The sequence below is a fragment of the Mytilus edulis genome, chromosome 14, assembly GCF_963676685.1.
Source record: "Mytilus edulis chromosome 14, xbMytEdul2.2, whole genome shotgun sequence".
In the NCBI taxonomy this organism is placed as follows: Eukaryota; Metazoa; Mollusca; class Bivalvia; order Mytilida; family Mytilidae; genus Mytilus; species Mytilus edulis.
In genome coordinates this window covers 15,014,185-15,032,103 of record NC_092357.1, presented here as the reverse complement: position 1 = coordinate 15,032,103, position 17,919 = coordinate 15,014,185, and the positions used below count along the sequence as shown (strand labels likewise).

At 32.6% G+C, this 17,919-nt stretch overlaps 1 long non-coding RNA gene across 1 annotated transcript; it reads left to right on the top strand.

The window, feature by feature from the left end:
• Positions 1-347: 347 nt before the first annotated feature.
• On the top strand, positions 348-4,371 carry LOC139502988 (uncharacterized). The gene is made up of 2 exons (XR_011658990.1): positions 348-624; positions 4,269-4,371. It is a non-coding gene; the product is annotated as an uncharacterized lncRNA (long non-coding RNA).
• The last annotated feature ends 13,548 nt before the right edge of the window (positions 4,372-17,919 follow it).

The window sequence follows — 17,919 nt, the reverse complement described above, 5'->3', positions numbered from 1 at the left end:
GCTTTAAGAAGTATCACTGTAATATTCCACATGTAGGTAGGCAGGCCCAGGCGCTTAATTAGGTATCTATGTATTATTCCACATTGAGGCTATTAGACCCGGCCGCTTTATTAAGTAATACTCTAATATTCAACATTGAGGCTTTCAGGCCCGGGTGCATTATTAGGTATCACTGTATTATTCCACATTTAGGCTGTCTGGCCCGAGCGCTTTATTGAGTATCACAGTAATATTCCACATTTAGGCTGTCAGGCTCGGGCGCAATTTTAAGTATCACTGTGATATTCCACAGTCAGGCTGTCAGGCCCGGGCGCTTTTAAGTAGCACTGTAATATTCCACATTAAGGCTGTCAAGTTCTCGCGCTTTATTAAGTATCACTCTAATATTCAAGATTAAGGCTATCAGGCCTCGGCGTTTTAAGTTTTATTAGTGCAGTACATTCATCAACAGTTATTTCCCCTTCACTGTTAAGATGTAGATTCACAGTAATTTAACGAGAGAATTTCATTGTTTGTTGCTTCTATTTCAGAGAATTGTATAGTTATGTTGATTACTCTGATGATTACTATGATTTTTTCTTTGGTGATAACTGTGGTGCTACCTGGGACTGGGACGAAATTATTGTAAGCATTGTAGAAAGGAAGACTATGAACATTGTTTTGTCAATTACTCATATAATATGACTTTTAAAAAATAGAATGGCATTAATGAAATCTTTTGGTATTGCAAAAAGACATGATAATTTAGCAATATGATACAAAAGAAAGAAATTACATCACACTTTGATATTAATTACATATAAACTATAATATAACATTTTGTCTCAGAAAAAAACCCGAAAGATTTAAACATTTCATAAAATTCTAAACGAAATGAAAACAAATATAGAAATAAAAAATTAAAAAAAAAATTTAAAAAATAATAAGATAATTTTAAAAACAATTAGATGCATCAAAAAGAATCATTTGACTCAGGATTAGTCTTTGCACGAAGGTTAGAACAATTGTTTCTTGTACACATGCCTAATATGGTTATATTTATGATCGGGTTTAACCATGCATGTCCTAGATACACAATGTATATTTGTAAGAACGTCAAGCCATGCACGAGTTTCCAAATGTCAAATATACTGTATTTTTCATATTTTGAATTGTGTATTTACTAAATATAAATAAAACTAATACGGCATAAATGTATCCTTGCGTTTATTAATTATTGTGGAAAAATAATGTCTGTTCTCGGGTGATTGTTTGACCAAAACACGAAAAGCTTTACTTAATTCTGCAATACATTTACATTTCGACATTAGTGAAAGATCAGTAGATAAATAAGAAAAGTTTGACTACTCATCAAATATAATTACATAAGTTTAATCCTGTGGATAAAAGTATTATTTAGACAAAACACATCTTAGCTATAGCCGATAACGCACATGTTTGGGAAAACAACACTTTACCCAATATAAACGGCAACACGAATCATAATCATGATAATGATAGAACAGAGAGAAGAAAAATAAAAATAAAAAAGAGGGTGTTTGTGTAATCTCAATAATTTATCAAATATATTTTGTGAAATGAAATGTGTTATGAATACGTAATATAATGAAGAAATAATATCTAACCAAATCAAAAGTAATTCTCCTAACTTGTTTGTAAGCTAAAATCAGGGATACTTATTTCAAAGCTGTAAACTTAGTAAATTGTTACACCAAGATATTGTTAAAAAAGACCCCCATTTTTATAACACTATACTACAGCAGATTCTTCTTAAATATGTTATCTTTCAACAAAAGTAGGCATAAACCGGTGACCTAAAGTTGTTAATGTCTGTGTCATTGTTGTCTCTTGTGGACATTGGCAATAATTCCACGTATTCTCTTCTAAGATACAATTCCTTTGCAATCGTCAATTCTCTCAATAACGTATAGTTGGTTTTTTTTATTTATTACGTTTACATACGACATTTCTCATAATTTATGTCTATTTTACTTAACATTACCTAAATTTGGAAAATTTAAGAGCTAAAAGTAACCATTGTATAATATACACATCTATATATTATGCCATTTAATTGAACAGAATTTTATTGGCCTTTCGGCGTTTACAAAAGACCATTTATAAAATGTATTTTTACAAATTTAATGCTATAAATATCACGAAAAAACTAACCGCACATCTTCATTTGTACATATCTTGCAAAACAACTGTGCAAAGTTTTAATGGTCTCCTTATATAGATACACATGGAAAAAAGTATTGCGACACCTTGATTTTTTAAAACTTGAAAAATCGGCCTCATTTTTTGGATGAAATATGATAAAATATGTGCATAATATTATTGAAACATAGTTGATGATAACATTGGCATTAAAACGAACAAAAAAAGTTTCAGAAAAAAATGATTTATATAACCACAATTTTAATAACAAAATGAAGTGTGTTTTGTACAAAAAAATGCATTTTACAACTATCACTGTATTCGAACTTTACAATGTCAGACATTTCAAAATTAATCTTCAGATGACTGTTCACATCATGGTTGATTGTTATACGCCAAAGAATAGTACTTTGTGCGCAGCCTCTATTCAACCGCATCTAAACGTCTTCTGATTCCAACCATAAATCGACTAAGTTGTTGCTAAGGTAGCAGCAACCATTTCTGATGAACGGCATTGTTTATTTCATGATGTGTTTGAACTGGGGTGTCCTTTCGCTTTTTTCTCCCAATAGTGTCCCAAATATGCTCGATATGGTTCAAATCCGGGCTACGATCGGGCCAAGGAAGATGAACCGAATTCCATTTGAACATTGGATCTTTCTCCACGATGCTAATTTCCTATTTGGCGAGCTCTGCACTACATTGGATACGGAAAACTGTGTGTCTTTTCGTTAGCAAAGGTCTCCGAAATGGTCTTGTCGCACGGTAACCAGTAGCGATGAGTCGATCTCGAACAGTTCTTGTTAAAAGGCTCATGTATGGCCACCGCTCTCTTTTTAGGATTGTCTTGTATGCAATGGGTTTCCTTCTGAATAACCTTCCTTATGCTTGATTTTTCCTAGCAAATGGTATAGGGGGTCTTCATTATCTTGGAAGGTCTTTAACAGCGTTTATTGCCTGATTTTAATCTCAAAACGACTTATAGTGGAATGGTAATGACCAACAATACGTACAGTTGTAACAGCGACATCCCTGCTTCTCTTAAACTGATAATCTGCCATCTTGCCACAGTTAAGAGTTGTCAAGGACCCATTACAAGGTGTCATTCACATAACTTTAAAAACTTGGTTATTTAAAGTGTTGAAAACAATGAGGATACAAACATCTGTTTTGCTGTTTACGGATACAGTAGCTGCATGTACAGATAAAAACTTATCGAGTCGATATGTATTGATTAAACTCAGGTGATAAAGTTTAACTAGTTCTATTTTACCAAATTATATAAAAAAAAAATAAAGAGTGTTTTTTAATTTCAATTTTAATTTGGTGTTGCAATACTTTTTTCCATGTGTATAGATATAGGAAGATGTGGTGTGAGTGCCAATGAGACAACTCTCCATCCAAATAACAATTTGAAAAGTAAACCATGTATACTTAGTCATTTTCAGCTTTTGAGCTCATCCAAACAGACAACAAAACGAATGATAAGACAGACAGACAGACAGACTGTAGTGTTTTCCTATGTTTTTTATGCGGGGTCCTTATCTAGAGATGATACATGTATTTATAAAATAAATTGATTTGTTTTATCTTAACGTGGAGTTTCTATTAATGTCCTTTATAATATATATCTTTAAGATCTAAATAACTTTGGACCAATCTTATCATTTGTCTTATATCTTTTTGTTTTAATAAAAACAATATTGCATACAACCAACATGACCAATAAACTCCATATTATAATCTTCATAAAAAAAAATATGAAGCATATACAACATTGTATATTACGTTTTTGACTACACAAATGGTGTCGTCACTTTAACAATCCAGAAATTATTAATGTTCACGTGTAACTAAATGACTATCATGTTATTGTTTTATTTAGTTTCAACTTGATATTCCACTAAGTATCCTTCAAAACTGTTTACTAGTATATTTAATTAAAGAATGTTAGGTTAAAAGTTGAAATATTTTTTTTGTAACAAATGGCATTTTAGGTGCAAACTCGCATACACTTGATACATGTGTAGTTATTTATATATATTTTGTATTATTATGGATTATGAAAGATACGTCTTTTCAGTTACAATTATTTTGTCTTTTTGTAGATACCTTGATCACAGACTGACGTTGATGCCACGCCAAAAGAGATGAAATTATTTCAATGTAATTTATGTATTATACAAATTACAATAAAAAAATCGCAAATTGTATTTTATTTAAGTCTACCGAATATATTCAGAATTAATACATCAAGAAATCAGATTGAGCAACTCACAAACACAAAAACAATTAACTAGATAACATAACATTGTTAAGAAAAATAAATCTACACATAAGGCTGTTTTACACCAAATGTAGCTTGCTATTTAGATTAAGAATAGAAATGGAGAATATGTCAAAGAGACAAAATTCGCCCAAAGAGCAGAAAACAACTAAAGGTCACCAATTGGAAATTAATACAGCAAGAAAAATGCGCACCCGAAGGAGTGATTAAGCTGGTTCTTAAACAAAACTGAATATTTGCTTAGTTGTATTGTACGTCATATTAAACTCTGATTATACATATACCGGTGCTTTATACATAAATGAACTTAAATGTAAAATCATGCAAGAGCCATAACAAAGCCAAATGTTCCTGACTTGAAGAAGACACACACTTTGAACAGTATATAAATATAAATAAAAAAAGGTATGATTGCCAATGAGACCACTGTCCACAAGAGACCAATATGACATAGAAATTAACAACTATAGGTCACCGTACGGCCTTCAACAATATGCAAAACCCATACCGCATAGTCAGCTATAAAAGGCGCCGAAATGACAATGTAAAACAGTTCAAACGAGAAAACTAACGGCCTTATTTATTTAAAAAAAATGAACGATTGACTAAATGATGTTCTGAAATCTTTTTCTATCTTGATGCCCTAAAAACCCGAAGAGAAATGTACAAGATAATTCACTTGATTCATTCCGGTACTGTCTGAGTTGGTATCTCAAGGCTTCCACTTTTAAAATTTGTACTTCTGACGTTTCAGTCTTGTTGAAATCTCGTTCAAAATTTGTTTTCCAAATCATGTAAGACAAGGGGAAAATATCAATGAATTTTGAATATATTATAATCAAATATCGCTCTCGAAAAATAAATGTCTATTAACAATCAGTAGTTTTTGAGTAATATTTTTTTTCTCGAAATTTTATTACATATTTATGCAATCTTTTAAGCCAAAAAAATTGGTAAGGACATCATGTAATGATTTTATCAGAGCCATGAACATACTTTATCATTTTTCTCTTTTCAAATTTCATAGACATATTAATATATAATCCATTTCAATTATTCACAACAAAGAATGAATAATAGGCATTTTGTTTTTAAAAATTACGAATTACTAAATTATATTTGATATGAAAAAGCACTAGTTGAATTAAATTTATTTAGATTGATCCTTTTCATCATAACTGAAATTAAGAAAAAAAGTTAAATTTTGGGAACTGTGATTTATTAAAGTTAATTGTCACCAAAAAAGTAAAACTAGTTTATTCAATTGAATACAATAAGATTGTACTTCTTTAGACGATCTAAAAATATTGATAAAAACATCCAATTAGATACGAAAACAAAGTAACTAACAAAAATATGACAAAGAAAATATTCCTTCAATGATGCAAGAGTAACCTGATAGTCCGTCTTGTCCACAAAAAGCTTTTCAGACAAAAAAAAACCATTTCAATATTGCACCCAAATGCAACTGGTTAGGGCAAATACCACTGGGATCCTTTTATAGAGATTCTTCTACTTGGCACTGTAGTTCTCGAATTGGTCTTGACACTTTGAATGAATCTATGAATCAACATTGCCAATGCCTTCCACTTTACTTTGCACTTCCCGATCCGGCTAGATCATAAACATTGTCAAAGCGTCCATTTTAGTTTACACTCCCCCCTCCGGCTAGATCATCAACATTGTCAAAGGTGTCCACATCACTTTGGACTTCCCACTCCTGCTAGATCCTCAACATAGCTACAAAAGAGGGACGAAAGACACCAAAGGGACAGTCAAACTCGTAAATCCAAAACAAACTGACAACTTTGCACTTTTTACCCTGGCTAGATCCTCAATATTGTCAAAGGCATCAACATTACACTGCACTTCCTACTCCGACTAGATTCTCAACGTTGCCAATAGCGTCCTTTTCACTTTTGACTACCCACTGCGTCAATATTCTAAACATTACCAATAGCGTCAACACTACTTTGCACTTCCCACTCCGGCAAGATCCTTGACATTGTCAAAGGCGTCCACATCACGTTGGACTACCCACTCCTGCTAGTTATATAGATCCTCAATATTGTCAAAGTTGTCAACATTATATTGCACTTCCTACTCCGCCTAGATTCTAAACATTTCCAAAAGCGTCCACTTTACTTTGAACTAATCCCTCCGGCTAGATGCTTAAAATTGTGAAAGAGCCCTTATAACTTTGCACTTCCCACTTCGACGTAATCCTCAACAATGTCAACAGCGTCCACTTAAGTTTGCACTACCCACTAAAATAAATAATAAATAATAAAAAAATTAAAAAACGTCCACTTTACTTTGCTATTCCAACTTCGGCTATATCATCAACATTGTCAAAAGCATCAAAATCACATTGCACATCCTACTCCGGCTAGATCCTCAATATTGTCAATGAGGTCCACTTTACTTTGCAGTACCAGCTCCGGCTAGATCCACAGTATTGTCAAAAGCTTCCACTCCATTTTGCACCTCCCACTCCTGCTAGATCTTCAACATTGTCAAAAGCGTTCAATTTACATATACACTTACCACTCAAGCTAGATTTTAAACATTGCCAACAGCGTCCACTTTATTTTGCACTTCCAACTCCGGCTAGATCCTCAACATTTTCAATGTGTAGTGTCCAATTTATAACTACCAAGTCAAGCCAGATCCTCAATTTTTTCAAAGGCGTCACTATGCACTTCAGCCTACATCCTCAACATTGTCAATAGAGTCCATTTCACTTTACAATACCCACTCCAGCTAAATCCTCAACATTGTTTAAGCAATCACTTCACTACCAACTTTAGCTAGATACTCACAATTATCAATAATGTCCACTTAACTTTGTACCGACTACTTGGGCTGGATCACCAACATTGCCATCAGCGTCCACTTTACCCTTCGGCTAAATCTTCAACATTGTCAATAACGTCCTCTTTTTCTTGCACTTCCTTCCTCGACTAGATTCTCAACATTGTCAATAACGTCCACTTTACTATGCACTACCCATTCCGACTAGATCCTCAAAATTGATAGAGGTGTCACTATCACTTGCACTTCTTTCCCCGAATAGATCCTCAACATTGCCAATAGCATCTACTTTACTTTTCACAACTCACACCGGCTTGATCATCAACATTGCCAATAGCGTTCACTTTACTTTGCACTTCCCACTCCGACTAAATCCTTTACATTGTCAAAAGCGTCAACCTCATTTTGTACTACCCACTCCGGCTAGATCCTTAACATTGATAAAGACGTCAACAACACTTTGCACTTCCTACTTAGGCTAGATCCTGAACATGGTAAATAACGTCCACTTTAATTTGCAGTACCCACTATGGCTAGATCCTCAACATTGCCAATAGCGTCGACTTGACTTTGAACTACCCACTCCGGCTAAATCCTTAACATTGTTAAAGGCGTCCACTCGACTTTGCACTGCCCACTCCGGCTAGATCCTCAACATTGACAAAGGCGTCAACAATACTTTGCACTTCCTACTTAGGCTAGATCCTGAACATGGTAAATAACGTCCACTTTAATTTGTAGTACCCACTATGGATAGGTCCTCAACATTGCCAATAGCGTCGACGTGGGTATGCTAATTCTGTATTTTCGAAAAAATGAAAAAATGATACTTAAATTTCAACTTTTAATACAAAAAGACTATTTGACTCATTTATATTGTAATTTGTAATATTTTTTAGTTTTGCTGGTATGTTGACAATATAAATTTTCGTTTTCAAAAATAACATTCTCAAATCATCACGTGGTTATCATGTGATACTCAAAATTTATTTATAAACGTAAAAACAGTAAACTCAAAAGTGCTAGCCAGTCTTGTTTTTCTAAATATTGTTATCTGTGGATAGCTTATATACCAAAGTATTAGAAAAGTGCTACTCGCCTCCTTTGAATAAAAAGATTAAATACATAAACGGAGATTTTTGACTGAATTGCGCCAAAAATACTTTGACCTTCAGATATTACAACGTCTAAAACTTAAACGGTATAAACAACATGAACCGAGTAGAAGTTTTCGTAAAATATTAATATTCTGCTTTCTGTTATTTAATTTGACTCGAAAATTCATCATTTTTACACGCTAGCACTTTTGAGTCAAAGTTAACGTGTTTAACAAGATTTTTGGTCCGACATTGTTTACAAACGCACAAGTGACTTTCAAAGGGAAGTAATTCTGTAAACAGAACTAAACATTTCAGTCATCGGGAAAGTGTTGCTGATCTTTATTCAAATGTATTTTTTGTTGCATCTCCTCCATAACCATATATTTAATAAAAGAAACAAACTATTTAAATATATATTTTACTCGGAGAATAGATCAGAATGATTTTAATTACACATCGGCTAGGGGTATGAAGCTCCTTTTCTTTCTGTTTGGTATCTTGTGGCAAACAAATTATGTATTGAATTTTTCTACGGACACTGTAGCTTTATCTACCAATAATACATGACCTCCGTGTATTTGCACAACAGTGTGGGAAGTGTCGTTAAACACCATTCAATCAATCCGATAGTTCTTTGATTTGTGTTTTCTGTTATGTCAGATGTTTGGGTTTTGCCACTTGTAACAGGGTAAACTGTTAGAGTGTACAATTAAATCTTGAATCTTGCTCATTCTTCATAAATCATACAGACCCATACACTGTACATCATTCAGTCGTTGGTCACAGTGGCAATCACACCATATATAATGACAGCTTGAAATATATATTCAATGTCCTCCTTTGTTTTCTCTCTCAAAAAATTTAATTACCACATGCTGATAGAAAACATACTTTGAGAAAAATAGATGATGATTTCATTACAAAATAACAAAAAAACGTATGGTGCCGTGGTCAGTAAGTATGGGACTATTACATCAATGTATACCAAATATTTCAGTGCAAGAGCTAATGGAAATTTAATTATATTTCAAATCCGGCATAATTTTTTTCACACATACCCTTTATACACCAAGTACACATTCAATGAATATCCTGTGTCTCATTCAAGCATACTTAAAAGTCCAAAATATGTATTTATTCTATGTATGTATATATGTACCATTATCTCTGTAACTTATAAATTTGTTGTATTTAGTTTATGAGAATAAAATATTCAAAAACTGCAGAATATTTTCTTTTACAGCTAATTCCCTAAAGCTTGTGGAGTAAAACTTTGGTTGGCTTGCTTGTCTTGTTTGTATAAACATTTACCCAAGCTTAAAGCACTTAAGATTGTCAACTTAAAACAATAAATATAGGCAAACTTAAACCTGTAAATATTATAGTGAAATTCAATTGGATGTTATCTAAATTATTATTGTACAATATACAAACAAAGCAAGCAAGGTAACCAAAGTCTTTCTCTAAATGCTTTAGGAAATTAGCTGTAATCTCTTTTTAAGGTACAGGAAACAATAATATAGGTATATATAGGGTGTAAAGTTTATTCAAAGAATATATCATATTAATTTTGCAGGGTAAAGAAAAGATGCTATTTGAATAAAGATAATAGAGAAAAATTCTCATAGCATCTAATTGACAACCCCCTCCTCCCAGTTCATACCCCAATTAATGTATCTGTGACCTAAATCTGTATAAATTAGAAAAATCATGAACTTGGACAACTGTTTTGATTATCTTTTTTTTTTATTAATATCAATATCATATATTATCTTTTATAATTGCAATGCTAACCGTCAATGATATGTTTATTTTTAAGGATAAAGCAGCATAAAACTAGCAGACATCAGTTTAAATCATGTTGAACTGAATAAAAAAAGTTATTATAATATTTATCATCTTTTAAAGCTTCATGTAATTAGATAATTGAATTAATATTGATAACTGCTCCTCAATAAGCATTATTTGGTACTTTCTGAAAAGGGGGAGTGAATGTTTTTGTAAGGGAAAATATGATCAGTGTCTGACAGAAAACACTACAGGGCAATCTCAAAGTTGTTTCATTTAATCCAAGTAATTTAAAATATACATTCACTGATTGCTTGATTTTAAATTGTGTATTAAATACAGCCAACATGACTTGTTTTACTTCATGTGGTATGTTTTTCAATGTGTGACAACTTCCCATCATAACCAAATAACATTGTTTTTGTTATAAAACATGTTTCACAATCATTGAAATTAGGGAATGAGTGTTCCTATTGATGAATCTATATGCTAATTTGTATGTGGAAACATTTCATCATTCCTAACACTTTTGCTTTTGTTTCACATTATTATTAATAAACACTATTAATGATTTTGATTTTGATATTCCATGGAGCACAGCTAAATATAATTAATCCGCCGAATGAAATCAGAATTTGTACACAGTGATACATTTATGAAGTAAATGTTCTGTGAAATATCCTCTCCTCAGTGATCATAATTAGGACACAATATCACATACTAGTATGTATTCCACTTTCTTATAAATTTTTCCTTTGTTTGATCATGAACTAACACATGTTCCAGAATCATTGCAGTTAGTTATTCATTCATTTCAACATATTTCCTTTTGCTGAACCTGCTTTTTCATACACTAAATTTTTTTTCTCACTTTTTTTTAATACAGTCAATTAACTTCTAATTTGTATTCCTTTAAGCACAGTTAAAACAGTCTTAATTCCATTCATTTTGTCACACATATGTATAAGTAAAGAGTTGTCCTTTCAGGGAAATTAATTGTTTCGTTATATCTCATGTACAGGAATCTGATATGAAAATAATATCCTTGTTTGGGTTTCATTTGCTGATCTTCATTAGAATGAAAAGTGCAGTCCTTGTGTCTTATTCATTTTATGAAATGTGCTATTGTAATGGAAGTAGCCATTGTTTCTCATTCATCTTAAAATCCTGCAACAATGATATTATTATACACCATATGATTAATTTATAAGCCCCACTTAATTTATATGCTCTTAATGTGCACTGATATTAATATTTTGAACATAACACTTATCTTATTTCTATTCTTATTCTGATACAAAAAGAGAACTTCAATATAATCAAATTTTAGTAAGCTTAATATCTATAGCCCTTAGTATCAGCAGTGGTTGGTTAAACTAATAGTAAACTTACATGTTTGTAATAAAATAATTGCCATGGTTGTTTACTTTCTTAACACATAAATATAATAGACAGAGTAATCTTACCTCATAAGCAATTAATATTTAATAGCTTTCATATCACTTCATGTGACTATAAAATATTAAAGTGTCAATAACAATAACATAAAACTTGAATGCTTACATGATAATGCAGACTTCCTACATGTCAACTCACTTGGAAGCAAAAAAAACCCAGTGAATACAAATTCTGCAAAAGACAAGTATAAAATTGCATAATCAAAACTTTAAAAGCTATAAACACACCAAAAGTTTTTTTTTAAACATGTAGGACATAGGCAATAAAGGAGATACTTAAATTAAAATGTTAGGTATTTGATCTGTATGATATTGAAATATTTACACCAATGTAGATTGACACCTTTTAACGTCACTTATTTGGATTATAACATTTTAATAGTAAAATATCAAGCAAATCCTACAAGTAATCAATAGTCTTTATGTCAATTGAATGAAAGTGGTGATCAATTTAAAATTTTCATGTCTATTACTAAAAATTAAATTGGATAATATATTAACTGAGATGAGCAAATTCTCTCATTTTGTAAAATCTCAGTAGCCTGTTAACTGAAATATAACTTAAAAGTACATTTTATTTGTTTGTACATGCATTTATAATTTCTGGTATTTTTTAATAAACTTAGAAATGACAATGGATATATAAATATTATTTGTGAAACAAATCAATGTTTTATTTTTATAAAATTTATGCTTAAATCACAATGAAAAAAAAACAATTTTGAATTGACACAATGTCATTATCTGTTTAAGATGTAAAAACACCAACACTGTTCATTTGCGTGGGTGGTGTATAAAAGTATAAACAAAAATGACTAAGCCTAAGGATAGGTAGACTGGGTATATATGACAATATAGGGGGTGCACCCCCTACTACCAACGTAAAAATGAATAGTTTTAATTTAATGCATACACCAAACCAAGGGGGAATTAAGGGGGGAGGGGTTGTAATTATTATGTAACAGTAAGCTTGGGAAAAATCAAGTCTAATATAACTAATATTAAAACAATCTTTCTCCGAGCATTGTTTCCATTTAGCTACAAAAAAAAACTTTATTGATTGATTCATAGGTTAACGGTTTTCGTCGTCGGTTATCGAAATAAATGACGAATTATAAATGGTTTGATTCACTTCAACAAATTCAATCAGAAGAAATGGGTACCGGTGATAAAGAGTTACAATTTACAACGTATTTACCTCAAAATGTATGCAAAATCAACCTTTCCATTGTGATTTTCATGTGCCGACTTCTGTGACAAGGTGCTCAACAGCTGATGATAATGACTGTGACGTGACAAGCTAAACATTGACGTTGATGAATCTTAGTTTTTGGCGATTTTCTTACTTAAAACTGTAAGTTTTCAAGGGAACAATGGTCATGTATGAAGATATTGTTAATGTCGCAATGCTGTTGTCGAAAAACAACAAGTTGATAAATCTTTGACCTCGGTGAAGCCAAAAAATCACCACTCCATTGCAAATTCTCCAAACTTTACTTTGCACTCTCCACTGCGGCTAGAACCTCAACATTGATAAAGGCGTCCTTCTCACTTTGTTTTTCCTTCTCTGACTAGATCCTCAACATTGCCAATAGCGTCCACTTTACTTTGCACTTCCCACTTGGGTTAAATCTTCAACTTTTATTTAAAGGCGTCAACTTTAATTTGCACTACCTACTCCGGCTAGATCTCCAACATTGTCAATAACGTCCACTTACATCGCACTTCCTACTCCATCTAGATCATTAGCGTCTACTTTACTTTGCACTAGCCACTACAGCTAGATCATCAACATTGCCAATAGCGTCCACTTTCATTTGCATTTTCCACTCAGGCTAGATCCTCAACATTGTCAATAGCGTCCACTTGACTTTGCACTAGCCACTCCGGTTAGATCCTCATCATTGTCAAAGGCGTCCACATCTTTTTGCACTTTCTACTCCGGCTTGATCCTCAATATTATCAATAGTTCCACTTTACTTTCACTTCCCACTCTTGCAAAATTCTTTAACATTGCCAAAAACGTAAACTTAATTTCACACTTCCAACTCCGGCTAGATCCACTTTCCTTTGCACTCTCCGCTTGAACCTCAACATTGATGAAGGCGTTACATTTTGCACTTCCCACTACAGATAGGTCTTTAACATTGTCAACAACGTCCACTTACATCGCACTACCTACTCAAAGTAGATCCTCATTATTGTCATTAGCGTCTACTTTACTTTGCACTAGCCACAACGGCTAGATAATCAAAATTGCCAATAGCGTCCACTTTAATTTACACTTTCTACTCATACTAGATCCTCAACATTGTCAATAGCGTCCACTTTACTTTGCACTACCCACTCCGGCTAGATCCCAAACTTTGTCAAAGCCGTTCACACATCTTTGCACTTTCTTCTCCGACTAGATCTTGAACATTGTCAAAAGCGTCCACTTTACTTTGCACTACTTACTCCGGCTAGATCCCAAACGTTGTCAAAGGCGTTCACACATCTTTGCACTTTCTTCTCCGACTAGATCTTGAACATTGTCAAAAGCGTCCACTTTACTTTGCACTCATTACTCCGGCTAGATCATAAACATTGTCAAAGGCGTTCACATCACGTTGCATATTCTACTCCGACTGGATCTTCAACATTGTCAATAGCGTCCACTGTACTTTGCACTACCCACTCCGGCTAAATCATCAACATTGTATATATATATAGCTTTCACTGTAATGTGCAATTCCCACTCATGCTAAATCCTCAGTACTGTCAAAGGCGTCCACATCACTTTGCACTTCCTACACCCTACATTCTCAACGTTGTCAATAAAGTTCACTTCACATTACACTTCCCACTCCGGCTAGATTCTCAACATTATTGAAGGTATCTATTTAACTTTGCACTACCTACCCTGGCTGGATCATCAACCTTGTCAATAGCGTCCACTTTACTTTGCACTTCCCATTTGGACTGGATCCTCAACATTGTTAATAGCGTCCACTTTTCTTTGCCCTTCCTACTCCAATTAGATCCTCAACATAGCCAACAGATTTCACTTAACTTTGTACTTCCCACTCTGGCTAGATCCTCAATATTACCAATAGCTTCCACTTTACTTTGCACTTTCCATTCCGCACTAGAAACCCGAATTAAGCTTCAACGGACAAAAAAGTGTTAACGCTATTTAAATAAGATTGACAAAAATTAAAAATTCATTTCAATTCATTTCAATTCATTTCAATTCATTTTGACGGCAGTCAAATAGATTTCTTTGCGGTCAATCAATTGAAATCAAACTTGCGGTAATGTACGTCAAACTAATAGGACACGCCCTCGTTTAACTATTTCAAACTGGCATCAATTCGTTTTAAACATCGTTGAGACCCGAGCTTTGTTCAAGTAAATCACTCAAGCAAAACAACCTTGATTTATGTTTTGTTATTTTTTTTTAAAATTTTATCCAATTCAGTTAAATGCGTGTATTCTTAGTGAAGTCACATGCTTCATGGTTTTCATCAGATGAATAAACAATACACGTGACATTTACGAAATTTAAATAAAAACATTAAAATATTGATGCAAGCTTTAAAAATTTGAATGTGTTGAAAATAAAATTGTAACATGTATAACATAATTTGAATTTGCCAAAATGCAGTGGATATTTATCTCACATATTCGTTTTAAAATTGCTAAGTGCTATGAAAACTCGTATATAGTAAGTAACGTGTGGTTCCTTGCAATTGGAAACTTTAAGTATTCCCGTATATTTACCGTTTCTGTTTTTCTGGATTATATTGTACTCGTATATTGAATTTGTCAGGGAAGTAAAAGAATAACAGAAATTATTCATTGCGTATATAATTCAAATCTTATATTTTCGGTAAAAAACACATATGCACTAGTTGTATATTAATATACGAAATTGCTTTTAATGAAAAACTATGTTTTGATGAGTCTTATGCAGACGAGACGCGCGTCTGGCGTACTAAATTATAATCATGGTACCTTTGATAAATATTTTGTTAAATGATAAAATTGATGAAGATAATTTTAGCATTGGATGAATTTAATAAACAGTTAAGTCTTGCTCAAAATTGTAAATGAAGTAATAGATAAATGAACTTTTAAAACTGTGTTAAATTGTAATTTTGGAAAAGAAACAATTCTGCAATGTTGCTCTCATATTATTTTATTAGCTTTTTTTTTGCGGTAATTTCATTATAAAAACTAATATTTTATCTAGGTGCTCTCGTTGAAATTCGCATATTATTATATTTTGAATTACATATTAAAATGAATTTCCTTGATCGGAAAGTTTGCAAACTTTCAATCCAGGTGTTCGCATCGAGGTCCGCGTTCTATTTCAATTCAATATGTAATATGAAAGTCCAATATGGTACACATGTATAGACTCTAAGATGTCCAAGTTCTGGCCGAAACACTAATTGATAGCACTTATTAGACATAATGTTAGACAATTGTCTTTTGTTGAAGTCGACACGTCTCCCTATAGATGTCTTTCGATTATTTCTGTAGTCCGGTTGCTGTCTCATTTGCGTATACCTTACATCTCCCTTTTTCGTGCAACACTTATCGTTTGCTCAGATGGCTGAAAAAAAACCTGATCATATATATCTGATAGCACTGTCTGTCACGTTTCTTTCGCATCAAAAAGAGCGGTTAGATGTGAATTTGAATGTTTTCTACTTAACGTCTAGTGGCAAATATTTCACGCATAAGACAACCATTATGTCAGTAAATCCAATGTTAATGCTAAGACACATCTGACGAAAATTCAAACCACAGATTACAAATTTCGTTCTTTTACTTATTACAGAATGATATGCTGCTAATACTCTAGTAACAGTAATTGCACTTTTAAGAAAATGCCTAGAACTACAAAGTCATAAACAGCACAGAAAGCCATATACACGTACGAGAATCCGCATTGGTTTGGGGGGGGGGGCGGGGCGGTGGCTGTTTCAATTTTGTATTATTTATTATGTTCATGTAGCTAATTTTCTCTATTTTTTATTCCTTTATTATCTACACCTGTACTCAATAGTTTATTTTATTTTCCTCTATTCTTTTATTTTGAGTCCTACATGTATATGTATATCCTCTGTTGTATTACGCACGTTTCATCGACAATTCCCTATACAGTAAACCCCACCCGGATCCTGATATATATGTACAATGCAATGCCATTATAAAACTACATAGCCTTGTTCTACCGCGTTTAAATAAATATTGGCGGAAGTTGTTATATATAATAAGAAGAAGATTGGTCTGATTGCCAATGAGACAACTCTCCACCAGAGACACATGACCTAGAAGCTTTCAACTATAGGTCGCCGTACAAGCTTCAACAAGGCCTGTTCGCATGGACTGGTTCATATCTTTTCGAATACTTTAATTTGACGTAATTAAATTAAAAAAACTAAATAAAATTAGATGCATTATTTAATTCAGATTTTGTATTTCCTATTACAAACGTCTAATACGTCGCAATCCCACCGAGTCGCTACATGATATGTTAAATTTCTATGTCTGCTCTTAAAGGGGCACTAGCTACGATATATAAAAAAAATAAAGTATGATTTTTTTTTAGATCAATCATTAATCAAATTGGAATAATGAAATAATAATTTGCTTTTAGTAATCAATTTCCTTTAATTTTGTTGAAATAAGCGATTAAACATAATTTTTGACTGATTCACTTGCAAGTGAAAACGTCATCATCATTCTAACCGGTATTCATGTGAACTTCAAGTTAACCCCTAGCTAGAGATTGACAACGCATGCATTGTACGTGTACTGGTTATTTAAAGAAAAAGAATGTCAACAATGAAAGTGAAACTACGGTAAATCATTTGATTACTAATTCGATGCACATAAAATCATTCTTATATGGTTAAAAACAATGAGAAACATCTATTTTTAATCTATAAAATAAAATCAAACAGACCTATAAAAATCCAATTGCACGTGTTGGTTAATCTATTCGTATCTTTATTTTTGTTTACATCGCTTATATGGTCATCTGAGGTCAAATCGATAGTTAATTAGATGTCGTCTGGACTAAAATACACACGAAACGAACCTATGTATTATCTACCTCATGCTCTGTAAACTGTTTATTTTATACTTTTGATAGTTTGGATAAATGTTTTACATTGTTATAAACCAAATATTAGAATTTGAGTCAAATCGGTTACAATGAATTTGACAGCTAGTGCCCCTTTAAAGAATTACGGATTTTATTTTGACCATGGTGTGTTTTCTTCCGTTACTGAGGATATGTTTTGTCCTTTATGAATCC